Source organism: Neofelis nebulosa, chromosome 12 (assembly GCF_028018385.1).
Source record: "Neofelis nebulosa isolate mNeoNeb1 chromosome 12, mNeoNeb1.pri, whole genome shotgun sequence".
Taxonomy (NCBI): Eukaryota; Metazoa; Chordata; class Mammalia; order Carnivora; family Felidae; genus Neofelis; species Neofelis nebulosa.
In genome coordinates, this window is record NC_080793.1 from 61,371,393 (window position 1) to 61,387,367 (window position 15,975).

General features: G+C 37.3%; 1 long non-coding RNA gene across 1 annotated transcript; it reads right to left on the reverse strand.

Annotated features, from left to right (window-relative positions):
• Positions 1-512: 512 nt before the first annotated feature.
• LOC131490885 (uncharacterized) lies at positions 513-8,125 on the reverse strand. Its single transcript, XR_009251249.1, has 3 exons — positions 7,881-8,125; positions 4,823-4,971; positions 513-613 (listed from the first exon to the last, which is right to left on the reverse strand). It is a non-coding gene; the product is annotated as an uncharacterized LOC131490885 (long non-coding RNA).
• Between the last annotated feature and the right edge of the window lie 7,850 nt (positions 8,126-15,975).

A 15,975-nucleotide genomic window follows, 5' to 3' on the forward strand; every position in this document is an offset into this window, starting at 1 on the left:
TATGCACTTAATATATTGATAAGTATTCCAAATACAGCATAATTTAAATTCTAATTCAGGATATTAAGTACTAGTGAAACAAAACCATCTTTTAGTTTAGCCTATGGATTCACAAGCAGTTCCTATACCATTAACTTTTCACTAAAAGATTTCATACCTACTTTGACAGTGAATAAGCACCTATACCAAGATCTGTTTTATTTACCAAGGATAAATACTTAAAAGATCTCCTTTAAAGATTCCAATTTTATGTTACAGGAAGTCATAACCAGTATTTTTTTAATGATACACAAACAGAATGCTATGTACCCACTGCCAGTAGAGGCAATGGCCAAGTCACAAGGAGATAAAGCATGAGTATTACTTTAATATCTTAACTGTGCTTATTGTTTTCTTTGTAATATGATACTGTATTGGCAACTGGGAATATCTTGGAATCAAGGGCTCTTGATGATAAAAAGAAACTCAGAGACCAACTGGATAATTTCTTTTGCTTTATTAATATGGAAGTTGGGGTCCAGTGAGGTAAATTGACTGGATCAAGATCATCCAAACTTCTAGGAGACCTCCATCAAAACACTGCCACGTTTAAGAAAGATTTTTCTATTTTTTTCTGGGAAAACAAAAACAAAACCTTTAACTTCAGTAGTTATAATGTTTACTGCTACTGAAGATAAGTTCTCTGTTGCTGGAATTTGGTATATGCCCTAAGATAATGTAATGTATGATTTTCAGTTAAATACCTTATTCCTATTATATGTGTTGCAACTGAACCAAATTTGCTAGTTAGTCTCATATGAAAAACCACAAGTGTTTTCATATTTTGATCAGATTCTAAGACACTTTCTCTTCTTAAAGTTTTGTATGTTTCAAAGCTTCATATATAAGATTCAAAATGAAAGGGCCTCTTCCTGACCATAGTATAAAAAATAAGCACTTCCCAATCTGATCTTCCTTTATATTTTTCACCATTTACCACATATCATAAGTAAATGATTATATAAATCATATATTATTCAATCAGAGAGAAATTATTTGCTCTGAACTGATCAGATACCTCATGTAAGCCTCTGTAATCTATTGGTTAGGTCACAGACTTACATATACAGAATTTTAGGAAATATAGCAAATGAGTCTTCTCAGGTGGTTAATGCTACTTACAGAGTAAAAGAGATCACATTTGTTAAGCTAGTGACTGGCAGCATAGCATGTCTATAGTAGGAGGGTGTTTGTTTCAAGGGTATAGTTACAACTCTTTAATGAGAAGGTAGTTATTGCTTTGAGATTAGTTCAGAGATAAGAACCCTTTCCACTGGCAGCCAAATGGAATTTCATGACTTCTTTGACCTCGGCCATCAATATTATGGCTTCTAGCCATCCCCTCTGTTTTGGTCTGAGTGCACAGGTGGCAATATTACAAATAAAACAGTTGGGGCACAGGTTAAAATGCCAGTGGCAGAATTTGAGCCACTGTAACCTAGGGAGTTGAGTAATCATAACAGTACCATCGCATCTGTGAATTCAGACCCATGGCGCTATTCCAGAAAGTGTGAATTCAAGTTACCTTCCCTGAATGATAGTTCTGTCTTTTCCTCATGGATTTCCCACTTGTAATAGAGGTTTAGGTTGATATGCCCAATTCTGTGGTAACAACAGACAGAATCTGGGAGTCACACTTTTTGAGGTCAGTTGACCTAGGAAAGTTAGGCAATCAATACAACATTTGATGATCACCATTTTTTTCAATTTATCCTAAAGCAGTGAACCCACTCTGTCAACAATTTCTTTTTTTTTTTAATATGAAATTTATGGTCAAATTGGTTTCTATACAACACCTAGTGCTCATCCCAACAGGTGCCCTCCTCAATACCCCTCACCCACCCCCCATCAACCCTCAGTTTTTTCTCAGTTTTTAAGTGTCTCTTATGTTTTCGCTCCCTCCCTCTCTAACCTTTTTTTTCCTTACCCTCCCCAATGGTCTTCTATTAACTTTCTCAAGATCCACATAGGAGTGAAGACATATGATATCTGTCTTTCTCTGTATGACTTATTTCAACAATTTCTTAAATCTACCTTTAAATAAATAATATTTCTGGAACTCACGCTGAATAACCAGAATAGCTTGTAGATTAAAAACTAGTTGAATATAATTCTAACACTACCAAGTTTTCTATTAGGAATTCATCACTGAAATGGGTTTTACCACGGGATATTGCTACTATCCTACTATTTATATAAGTAATTTTATTTATCTTCAGAATTTTATTTTGCCAGTCTATAAAAGAACACTTGACTTAGTACAACAATTTAAAAAAGAAGTAATTACTGACGCAGTCTTTAAAAAGCAAGAGTATGTATGTTCCATTTGCTTTGTGTTGTGTCCTACCATGCTGCCACAGACCTAAGGGGAAAATACTGTTAGAGAATGACGATTTCTATGCTGTTCCTTTAGGTTGATTTGCAATGAAATGTTTTGAAATCTGATATTCTACTTTGCCATTTTCCTGAGTTATTTAAAGCTTTCCTTCTGCACACTTGAGAATGATGGGGGTTTGAGGGTGCCAAGAACTAGCTTAAACTGACTAGGAGTGAGTTTGTGTTTTGGAGTCTATATCTTTCTACTAATATCACACTTTTTTGAGGAATGCTAAGAAATTGTGTGGACTTCAGAAATTGCTCACATTGCCTTTTTATTTTCTTAAATATTGTGTCTGATTTCTTTTTTATCTCATTTTGTAAAATAATGTACAAATAAAATGTCCTGCTTTTGTATTCTCTGGAATCAATGAAAGATATTCTCTCTCTCTCTCTCTCTCTCTCTCTCTCTCTCTCTCTCTCACACACACACACACACACACACTCTCTCTCTCTCTCTTTCTCTCTCTCTCTCACTCTCACTCTCGCTCTCTCTCTCCCTCCTTCTCTCTCCACTCCAACTTGTTAGGACTTGCTGTGACAATACAGAAAACAGTATTGGCTTGAGAACCAATAAGCTGAGAGGCTGCCATGTGTAACCAGAATCCAAAAATATTTCTAGCTAGGTATATTTTGTCATAAAAATCTCTCCATTTGCACTGCCCTTTTGATGGTTGCTCCTAATGTTATCCCTTTACCTGTGTACTTAAGAATTGTTTTTAGATGGATCATTTTCTGTTTCCAGGTGATCCTTTGCCATCACCTTCTTTATCCAGCCAATAGCAGTTGTTTACCTACCTACAAGAAATATTACTCTGAGGAATTGTTATGAAACCCCTCATGGTATGGGAAAAGAATTACTGACATTTTTAGTTCTGAATACCCAGCACTTTTTCTTCTTTTGAAATATACCACTGCACATGCATTTTAATTAAACCAAAAGTGCATTCACAGAGGGGTTTACATGTCACCAATTGTTCTGAATAAGGGTTTTTCTCTCCTTTTTGGATGTTAAATCATTATCTGTCTTTCAACACGTGTGGAAAATGCAGTTATAATTGTTGTAAATAACATCTTTTCCTAAGCATAAATTTGGGATGTGGTCAGTTTTCTTTTTCCTCCAGAAGCTCAAAAACTTCAATTGTCTCACTATGGGTGTTTTCTAAAGTATAGTCACAAAAGAGATTCTGAAAATGACAATGTTGTGTTTGATATTTATTCTCTTGCACTGACTTCCATATCAAAACTGCTAAGTCGAGAAGACAAAAGATGCTTTCCCAACTGCTGGCAACACAAAGCTCCTTTGTATTCTGACTCTTCTCTTTCCCTTACATCAACATCAATAAGTATTTTGTGGGAGAAACTGAAATGTCAGTCTTTCCAAGGAGCAATCAAGTCCAGTTTATTCTTTACTCTGTAATTAAAGCCTGTTTCTATGAAAAAAGTAAACCAATACCCCAGTAGCCAAAGATAAACTGCTGTGCTATTTTTAATCTACAGCAACCCATTCAACACTATGAACCCTTTGAGACTTGCTGTAGTTTTGCATTCTTGAGCCAGTAGAAAAAAGATTCATGAAAGACAGTAGTGGATAATAGTTTTGTGGTAATAAAATTGGGTGTCTTCTTTTAAATGCTTGTTTTTAAACAAATACACTACAAAGGACCTGGATGAAAGTAAAAGGTTTTATGAATGTGCTTTATCCACCCAAACTGTGTATGCAGTATGAAGGGGAGCAGAATATACCACCCCCAAAATATGCTTCTGTGTTTTGAGCTAGTTATTTAAGACACAAAACAAACCAAACAAACAAACAAAACCCAGCAGACAGGGGAGAAGCTCTGAAAACCAAGTATAATACCCTTTTGTAAGAGACATTTGCATTTATAAGGGAAATCTTTATTTGTAATGGTGTCTTTTTTTCTGTACCAGGAAGAAGAATTCTGGAAACTCTGATCCATGGGAAAGCCAAGGACTTAAATCAGCATAACAACTACACTTTTACTGTGATTTGCCACATAATGTCCCATAACTGGATCTCCCACACTCAACATCTTCTTCTGTCTTCAGCTGGAAATGGTATTAAAGGTGGAAGCTTGGGGTATTTCAGTTAGTTTTCCTGGGTGTCTCCCATGTAAACATAAGCTATACATATTATTAAACTTCTGCTTGTTTTTCTTCTGTTAATCTATCTTATTACAGAAGGTGAGAGGAATGACTCTCAGCAAAGAACCAAGAAGAATAGAGGAAAAATATTTTTCCTTCCCTACAAGTCTTTCCTTTCATTCCCTGAATATGTGTCAATGCCAGTCCCAATGCCTCAATTTGCTGCAGGACTTGAGAATTTTTAAAAAAGGAACTCCAACACAAAAAGGGAAAAGAGGTTGAAACTGGTTATTAGACTTACTTCTTAAGTTCCACCTTAAGGGTCCCCTAAAGATAGCTTCCTCCTCAGCACCCAGCTGGCTGCCATACAGAAATGTGGACACTGTGCTCAGCTATGTCTTTGCTGAATCCCAGGCTCCTCTTCTCATGTTTGGCTGCTAGCTTCTTTCTCTAGAGAAGAGAAAATTTTAATATCACAATAATCTCATCAATTCAGTAAGCAACTCTTAGTTTTTAATCTCCATTAAGAATTCCTCCATTCAATCCTTCTCTTCTATGATTTGGTATATATATATAATCAAAGGTTACATTAAAAGGATTTCCTCAAAGATGATAGAGCCAATCCTATGGTTCTCTATATAGATATATACACCCAAGCCTATGAAATTTTTATATAGTAATATTTTGAATAAATAAGTCTTTTTTGCTCATCACCTGAGTTCAAAAAAGTCCCTTCTCACTATGAGCTGCTCTGCCCTTGTTATGGGAAATGTATAATATGTGATGATTTGTAAAGGATTTCCCAGGAAAAACATCACCCTCACCCCTATGACTTTAATATGTCAATCCTCTATTCCTGTGCTGCCCAAGAGGAATACAATGCAAGCCACAAATGTGACCCATATATGAAATTTAAAATTATTTCCTGGCCACATTAAAAAAGTAATACAAAGAAAGAGGTGAAATTAATCTTAATAGCGTATTCTATTTAACTTAACATGTCCCCAATATTATCATTTTAACATCTCAATATTAAAAACATCATTACTGAGTACTTTTTCTTTTCTTATTTTTTTTTAATATAGAGGCATTGAAATTCAGTTGGTATTGTACATTTACAACACATTTCATTTCAGATTAGCTATATTTCTTTTTTTTTTTAATGTTTATTTTTGAGAGACTGAGAGACAGAGCACAAGCAGGGGAGGAGCAGAGAGAGAGGGAGGCAGACATAGAATCCAAAGCAGGCTTCAGGCTCTGAGCTGTCAGCAAAAAGCCAGATACAGGGCTCAAACCCACAAACCATGAGATCATGATCTGAGCTGAAGTGGGATGCTCAACTTACTGAGCCACCCCAGAGTCCCAGGTTAGCTATATTTCAAGTGCTCAATAGCAAGTCTAGTGGCTACCATACTGGATGAAGTCGTTCTAGATCTTCCCTGGTAGATGGGTCTTTCCTTTATATAGACCCACATACTGAATACATGGATGGACAATGGCCAGACCATGTATGACAATAAACTCTGGTCTACATAAGACTCACAGGAAGTCATCCTATAACATCTATAACAATTGTTTTGGAATGATCAAGACTTGATCAATGACTGTATACCTCCCTAGCCCTCCTCCATCCCATCCTTCCAATCCAGGACCAACCAGAGAAAGTCAAATATGCTCCCCAATCAATCACATAGGATGACTGCCTCTAGTTAGCTTCCTCCAGGTTTTCATGCCAAGAAACTCCAATCAGAGCATACCTGAAGCCTTACTTTTTTTTTTTTTGCTATTATTCTAACTTCCCTGCCTGCCTTTGATTCCTTGCCAAACACAAGTGGTAGCAGCTAACTACTTGCTTTAGAATCTGAATTAATAACCTCTGTTATCATTTGGGTGGTCTTAGGTTATTTTGATAAGACTTGAACTTCATTTTCCATTGTGTAGAAATTTTCTTATATTTGAAAACCCAATTTGTGAACTCCATGAGGAAATGGTGGAATGTGGTATAGAAAAGAGTGCTCTTGACCCGAAGCAATATGGTTTAGAGCAGCTACATTTTGCTGGAAACACACACATTTGGGGGGTTTGTTTGTTTGTTCATTTGTTTGTTTGTACATTTAGGTAGCGACAGACAAATGTTTACCAAGATTAAGGCAAAATGTGTCATGATGCTGGTAGAGTGCTGAGAAAGAGACCTTCCTCATTTATGCTTAGAAGACATGCACTTTCCAACATGGAAAGGAAAACGGCTGTTGGCATTCCTGGATATTTCATGATCCATTTCCCACTACATAGCCTGTGACTGTACAGGCATTTTAAAAGCTCTCTGATAATGATAGCTAGTGGTTGAGGTTTTTAGAAACAGGCAAGATGTCTGCCCAAAATGTGGGATTAGCACTTCATTTTTGGCTGAAGCTACAGTGGGGAGAAAGCCCAAAGGAAAAACGGATCACTTCTGTGGCTGTACAAGCAGTGGAATAATATATATAAATGTTACCAAGAAAATCTAGAAAATGTTTGCAAGCCCAGCAGTGTAAATGTTATTTTTAAGACTCAGGTTAAAGAAAAATTTAATCAAGGCAAATAGAAAATAATTTTTTTCAGAGTTAAGTTAAAATTGGATCCATTTTTTACTTAAGAAATTTGAAAAAAAAAACTTTTTCTTAAATAGTGATCCCTCTGCTTTGGATTCTGACCCATGAAAACTGGTTTAAAATGACTATTAAGAGGCTAAAATGAACACCTTTGAGTTTTAAAGTTGCCATTAAATGAAAAGATTTTATTTTTTAAAAAAATAAAATGAAATGTATTTTCATAGCTAGGCTATGGAAATGATGAGGCTTTAGAGAGAAAGGACATCTAATTATTTATAAGGTGTTTATGGTGTAAAAGTCCAGGGCTCCCTAACACCTTATTTACCACCTTATAGCCATGCCTTGACAAAAGGAACCAGGAGGGCTTGAAAGGGCCCAAATACCTTTGCAAAGGTAATCACTTCTCACTGCTGCAGTAACTAGTTATCTGACAGGCTCCCACCCAATGTGTTTCAAAATTTTATGTGGATCTACACTATTTTTATATGAAATGCACTATTTCTCAGACTCTATTAAAAAAAAAAAAAACTTCTTTCCACTATAGTCCCACTTTGAGACATTATTACATGGCAAGAACGTGACATTCCTGACCTCTAAAAGATTTACAATGCAAACATTATCCAAAGATGAAAATTACATCACCTCACTATGAAGATGAGGCTTAGTTCATCAATCACTAATTGAGAAACTTAGCCAAATATTAATATAAATGTCATATCTCTGTTCGACAGGACACAGAGCGGTGGTTTTGATTTGGTCATAACTTACATCATCCATGAGCCTTGATGTCTGCTATCTTACCCGTGCAGCAAGGGTCTTATCTAGGATGTGAATTTCATTGGAAAGCTGGCTGTCTTGAAAAGGAGAGAAGAGATGAGAAAAAAACTAGACTCAGAGGGCCAATAGTGTTTTCACTCGTGAACAGTTCAGATTAACTCATAAACAACAGAAACATTTTCATGATCGGGCAAAGGTGCCTTGTCTGCTGGCCACATATCTTGTCCTTTGGAGGAAACCAGCCCAACCAGAGTGATCTCTTGCCATAGCAATGTAGAATCCAAGCTGGTTCCAGGGCACAATTCTTGTCACAGTGTAGCCATATGTACTATAGACATTAGGCAGTCATTGAGGAAATTTATTAGTGATAATTCCTTCCTCTTTCTATTTTAGACCTTTGATGTCTGTTGATATTTATTGAAATAGAAACAGTGATGAAGTGATAAGAGAATTATGAGAAATCCCTCCCTACTGCCAAGAATACACATAATGGAGGAGATAATAATCGCCCCTTCTCCTGTATAGACCCAAAATTAGGAACTGTAGACAACCTTCTCCACACTTTTCTCTCACTCTTCACTATCTTATCTCTGACCAGAATTGTCCTTGGAAAGCATATAGGCCAAGTCCCTCCAAAACCACATTGTGTGTGATTGAATTCAATAGCTTCTGGAAATTAAGTCTAGTAATGCACCTCTTTTGTGTCATAATTACATGATCCACAACCATTGCTGTTAAACCTGCTTGTCATTTAATCTGTTGTTAATGGTGTGTCACTCCAGACTTCAGGGATTTGGCTTCAACCTTCACATGTTAAAGTCTTCTATACTATCTTCCCTACCCACTGACAACTGGCTAAAAGTATTAATATATTTCATTTCTGTGTTGCTAGCATTTTATTCCAAGTGCTTTTATATATTAACTGAAATTAATCCTCAGGAGAAATCTTCGTAATAATAATATAACTATCAGATCTTACAGATGAGGAAACTGAGGCACAGAGTGGTTAAGTAACTTGCCCAGGGTTTCTCAGCCAGTAAGTGGCCAAACCAGGTTTCAAATGCAGTATTTTGAACTCAGGATCTCAGCCCTGAACCTACACACTGAGGACTGGACCTATGTTTTCCTAAACTCCATATTCCCAGCCCCTAGTATGAGGCTTGCATTGTCAGGATTTTGAGTAAATGTTCAGTGATTTGGAGATGACATTGAAGGCAGAATCTCTATGTAGCTGTCATCATGCTGAGGTGTAGATGCTCAGCTGATGTGATCCTTGAGGCTGACTACATGCTTCATCTGCCAGCTGCTGACCCTGCCATTGTCTCGATTACCCAACCTGGGCTCCTGTTTTTCGCTGGTCTAGTTCTTAGTGATGTTATCAATGAAGCCTGGGTGATAGTATCATTACCATCATTCCTTTTCCTTCTAATCTGTTTCCTTTTCTTAAACTAGTTCACCTCTTCCAGTCCCTCTCTCTGTTTCTAAATGTAATGTGAAAGCTCTATTTAATAAACAATGAAAAAAAAGCATGACAAGGTATCCATACTAAACTATATGGCAAAGGGGACTTATTTAGAAAAGTCTGCTTCATGTAAGGCAGTTATTTTTGCTCAATCATAATCTTTAAGAATGTCACTAGTTAAAGAAGTTGATGTGATCATATTACAGTCTTATCTCTGAACCTAACCCCCACCTAATGGATGCCAACTCCTGTTGCTCTGTAATGTTCTTAGCTCCTCTATGCAAGTAAAACATTTCCTATTCTCCTCAGTATACTTATTTTGGAAGCAATGGAAGTAGAAGTATTAGGCACATGCCTTCAATGTGTTCCTAGAATATGACTGAATGCTAATAGTTTCAACATTGGGAAGACAATGATCCACGTCCTGGAATGAATACTCAGATTGCCTAGAGTTAAGTACTTTCCTAGAGGTTAAGCACTTTCTCCTAATTAGGATATTCTTAGGAATGAAAAGGAGGGCATTATTGAACCTTGGACTTCATCAGTGGTTCATTGGTGTTGAGGATACCATAATGAATAGGACCAGTCCCTGGTTTCAAGGAGATCATAATCCATCACAGGAGACAGACTATTTCTCAAGTGTTACCCATTGTAATAGATGTCTACACATACAACATACAAGACTGGCTACATAAGTTTCAGTGTCCAGTACAAATGAAAATGCAGGGACTTTGTTCACAAATTCATTTTTTTATTATTTTTTACATTTATTATTTTTTTTTTGAGAGAGAAAAAGAGAGCTGGCAGGAAGGGGCTGAGAGAGAGAGGGAGACACAGAATCTGAAGCAGATGCCAGGCTATGAGCTGCCAACACAGGGCCCTATGTGGGGCTCAAACTCACAAACCATGTGACCATGACCTGAGCCAAAGTTGGATGCTTAACCAACTTAGACATCCAGGTGCCCCTGTTCACGAATTCTTAAGAATTTCAAAATACATTAAACCACATGCAGGTTGCTTGGGCTGCACATCCATGAAGCTGGCCCTGCATACATGAAATGGGTTTGGGGTATAGACCACTGAAAGTCTTCAAAAGGGAGTAAAACCAGTGCTGGTTCTAGCAGGGTGACTAGGAGTTTGGCATGTATAGATGGAGGGAAGCACATTATGGGCAACAAAAGAGAAAAACTACAAAGGCAGGCTGTGTGAGAGCAAGTTGTCAGTCTATTTGGGGGATGACAAGCTATGAGGCCAGAGCATAAAGTCTTGCACTGAGGATGCCAATAGACATGTCTGTAAAGGGAAGTTGTAACCAGAATGTCAGGGGCTTCATGAAATGACCCAGGAAGAAGCAGGTAAATCAATAAGGTAATTCTAGTTTCACTACTTACTTCCAGAAAGCTCTTGGGTAAATGAAAGTATCCTGAGCTTAAGCTTTTTGTCTGAAAATTAGAGAGTTCTGGTCTTGGCTCAGTCTTTAATTAGCTGTGAGCCCTTAAATAAGTCACTTCCCCTCTCTGAAACTCAACATCTCTCCATATGGAGTGAAGAGCTAGGGCTACATGAGTGGTTTTCAAACTGAGCTCTAAGGAGGTGCCTCAGGGGATATGGGGAAGGTGGGTGAGGATAAGGAGAAAGCTTCAACCACCACACACTTGAACTAGAGCAGCTTCATTTTTATCAGTGTTATACGTGTGTATGTGTAAATATTTATTCACCTATATAGTATATATAACATGTTACATATTATATGCTATTGTATTATTTATGTATATGTATATTATGTCACTTAATAAAAATAATGCTAAATATTATGTGGTAAAAAACATAACATATAATTGCTATATATGTTTTATTTATTCAACAAAGTGCCTCAGTGTTCACATCTGAAATTGTGGCTATTTATTTTTTTATTTTAATTTTTAATGTTTATTTATTTTTGAGAGAGAAAGAGAGACAAAGCATAAGTGGGGGAGGGCAGGGAGAGAGAAGGAGACACAGAATCCAAAGCAGGCTCCAGGTTCTGAGCTGTCAGCACAGAGCCTGATGTGGGGCTCAAACTCATGAACCACGAGATCATGACCTGAGCCAAAGTCGGATGATTAACCAACTGAGCCACCCAGGGGATATTCACCCCTGGGGATATTTAATGGTATCTAACTTGTAGGTTAGTACAAGGATTAAATGTCTAAAATATATGTAATGCACTTAAAAATGTATCAGGCATAGAGTAAGTATTGCTAAGTCTCAGTTCTTACTCTTTTATTAGCCAAAATCTAAGCTCAAGATATCGGAATATGTGTATTTTTTGTTCACTACTGTCTTCTTAGCACCTTGAATAGTGCTGGCCTTTAGTGGATGCTCACCATATTTGCTGAATATATGAATAGATAGGGTCTATGACACATTTGTTTCTAGGCTCACTTTGGAGATACAAAGGTAAATAAAGCAAACATGGGACCAGCCCTAGTGGGTATGTGTTAAGCAAATAAACACAATTAAAGATCAGTTGAAGTTTGTGCTTAGTGTTTTATTAAGATTACAGATAAGACTTAGTTTGAAATAGCTACATCTCCATTAACAGTTTGAAACCTCCAGGAATGATTTGTCCCAAATGCCTGCAAAAGTTGTAAATTGTCATATTTTTGTGGTATGTGAATCAACAGGCAACGAGACAGAGGGAATGAGGGTTCTCAGCAAGTAGCAGGGATCGACCTGGGTAAGATTCTGGGCAACTAGAAACAGAAAGTAGGAATGATTCTGTTCTATGAAATGACTTTTCCCTGATGGGCTATGTTCTATGTATTTCTGTTGTGTCACCAAGGAGAGATGGAACCCCATCCTCAAGGAATTTCTCATCAACTGGAAAAGTCAGGATCAAGACACATTCATAAAATAGCAGCGGGACTTTTTCTCCACCCACTGTCATCAGTAGCAAAGATATTCCCAAAGGAACAATGTGAATGGATTGGACTTGATCTGGAAAGGTTTACAAAATGGATGAGTTTACAACAGAGAAGGGAGACGAAATTCTGAGGTGACTGAAAGTCATCATGGAACAACTGCTTGCTTGCTTGCTTGCTTGCAGCCAAGGACATAAACAGGTGCTAGAGTGAGGCAGGTGCGTTAGCAGAGATCAGTGCCCAGGGGTGATGAATGAGTGAGCAAATGCACCCATGGACACTTCCTGTTACTCAGCTGAGTATTTTCACAGCAACATCATTTCTTTGAACCCTTGGGGCCTAACCACAGCACTATATCCGTTTGTCAATATTTATGCTAAAGCAATCATTTATACCTACCAGGGCAAGGCAAAGTAAAACCAAGACTCCCAGGGCAATCATAACTCACCCCCATTGCTCATTTGGTTTCTAAGTGGGTTGTTTATTTTATGGCATGTGCAGTATGTACGCGTTTTCTTAGAATTAGTTTAAATTGTCCTTCTTCAGAAATATGTCATGCAGTCTTTTTCTACAAATGAGTATTTTACTCAGTGGCACACAGCCTGTGCCATTAAACCCAAAATTAAAGAACATGAAACAATTAAGATTTTTCATTCTTACTGGTTCTATTTTGTTGTGCCTACATTTGGGGTAGAGGGAATACTTTAGGGCCTCAGAGAATCATGAGTAATGTCATCGTTCTAACGATGTGAAATTCTTATCTTCTTTAAACCATGTAATTGTGTACTAAACAAGGTGGGAGAAAATGCCTTTTCATTCCCATTTTCGCCAACACAGAGACTGATCACAATGAGGAGATAGAAGAGATGTATGTCTGCTTGGCTCGCAGTCATTTCGTATTTACTTGGACCACGCGATTGAAATCAAATTGGAGGCTCTCTGTCCGGGAGCGTGTGATTTGTTATCTAAATAACTATGTGTGAGCAAATCAGATGTGGATAAGATATTTCCATTATCGTCGTGTATGTTAGCTCTGATTCATGAGGCCCCAGCTTCATCTATACTAGCTTTATCAATGCCGTTCTTGTCAGTGTTATGTATTTGCTATGCTTGGGCAGGAGATTCAGTTCTTGTTAACTTCTCAACTGGTAAGCGCAATGGAAAAACTTAATGAAAGGAACCAAGGAAATATATTTTGTGTATGGTCTTGGCTAATCGACAAACGCATTGCTTGATAAGGAATTAAGGGGAAAATGTACAAAGAATTCACAGGAGCAGGAAGAGTTTGTTTTGTTCATAGTATACAAGCCTCAAATTTCAAGATGCCAGATTGGAGACTATTTATATTTCCTTTCTTCCTTCTAGGGCTTTTTTGTCTACTTATTACTAATAATCTTACCTTTAGTTTTCAAGGAGAAAAAAAAAAAAACATGGGACGCAAACCTGTTTTTGTCATATAATTTCACAAACTATTTGACCTTGTTTGCAACCAGAACTATATATCTCTGCCAATAGTTGTGCTATCAGTCAGGGTTCTTATTTGCAAACCTACAACTGACCTAGGATATTTTAAACAAAGGGAAAAAACCAGCAAGAGCACAACATATGCATCAAGGATATTTTTACAGGAACTGTCTGGTAAGAACAGAACAGCTGTGTGCTGCTGCAGAGACCCACTGCTGCTGGTCCTTCTCACAGCCACTATGAATAAATCCTACCTCTCCTTCCGTTAAGGAACTCAAAGTCCCAGGCACGATCCCCCTGGTAGAGACCAGGTCTTGTGGCTGCTTGCGCCCTGCTGTGAAGCCATGGGGAGAAGGAAACTCTTTTCTGTTTATGTTCATCATAGAAAGGAAAGAGATTATGTCTCCCACTACTGTATCATTGGGTGTTACCTCCCAAATGGGAATAGGAATTATATACTAGAGTCCCCACAAGTCACAAAGGCTTGTTATTCCTTCTTTATTATTAATTTTACTTAAAATAACAAGCTATAAACATATTGATATGTTTTGAAAACATGAAATTGAAATTTCTTTGTTCTTGGTACATTGCTATGTAACATGTAGGCAAACATGTTACATGTTACAGTAAACCTTTTGGGATTCATTTTATATTTAGAGACAAGATAAAATTAGAGAAGCTCTCATCTTTAACTAGAATGTCAGTGTTATTTCTCAGATCTATAACTACTTTTAATGTCTTACTTTTCTTTTTAATTCCAAGCTCCATGAATATCAGGTTTATTTCAAAATGGACTACAAGGCCTGAATACCCAAGAAATGTAGTGTGGATGGCTTTCCAGAAGCCACTGTCAGCAGCTTCCTCCCTTGCAATTTCTAATATAGAGATAGGAAATACACATATTCCCTTTCACAGCTTTTGTTGTTGTTGTTGTTGTTGTTGTTTTTACAGAGTAGAGCTTGTATGTAACCTACTTCCAGATTAGGAAAGTTATTGTTTATTGAAATTATAGTATGGATGCAGCCTAAGCAACACTCCATACTTACCTCTACTTTCTACCATGAGCATAGTCAAAGGTACCTGGAGCTGAAAAGACCCGCCTTAAGGGAAAACCAAAGAACCAAGAGATGTTAGTGCTGATACCTGCTTCCAGGCTCAGACTTCTTGCTATAGAGTGAAATCAACCCTTTTTTGGGTCCAGTGTAAATCAGGTCTGGAAGGATCTGCAGTTGAAAGCATTCCTAAGTTATACAATGGTTTCAACAATTCACATCCATTCATAACTGGACATTTCAAATAACCTGCTCCTACCACTTATTGAGTTTTGAATTTGGGCTAGGACCATGGAAGTGAAGTATAATCCAGACTATCAAGGAGAAAGATAGTATATATAAGGAGATGCATAACTAATGTGATATAATAAATGCTAAAGCAGAGTTATGTTCCCTGAACCAGGTTAGGACATGATTAATTTCAGTATTAAGACTAGATTCAGTAAAATGGAATAATCTGGAAAAAAATCAGTTGTGGCCTATTGAATATGATGACAGGAATACTTAGTGTTTTACAATATTATCATAGTCAATTAGTATTTCTACTTATTTCTACTAATTTCTACTACTATATGGGATCTTTTACATATTAGTCTCATCTTATCTTGGGAAAACTGGTGTGAGGTGAAACACATACATGGCTTACGGAAATTGAACTCCGGAAGTCTAAATTAGGCTTCCTCAACTTCAGCACTATTGGCATTTTAAGCTAGACAATTTTTAAAAAGATTTTATTGTGGTCAACACACTTAACATAATATCTACCTTTTTAACAGATTGTGAAGTGTACCATATAGTTTTGTTATCTGTAGGCACAATGGATCTCTTGTACAAAAGATTTCTAGAACTTATTCATCTTGCATAATTGAAATTTTATACAAGTGGATTAACAACTTCCCCTTTCCCTTTTCCCTAGCACCTGATAACAACTATTCTCTTCTTAACTTCTGTAAGTTTGTTTACTGTTGATATCTCTTATAAGTGGAATCATGCATGGGGCGCCTTGGCTCAGGTGGTTAAAGTCCAACTCCTAGTTTCAGCTCAGATCATGATCTCACAGTTCATGAGTTTGAGACCTGCATGACGCTCTGTGTTCACAGTGTGGAGCCTGTTTGGGATTTTCTCTCTCTTTCCCACTCCTTCTGCCCCTCCCCCACACTCATTCTTTCCTTCTCTCTCTCTCTGTCTCATCCTTCCTTGACTGG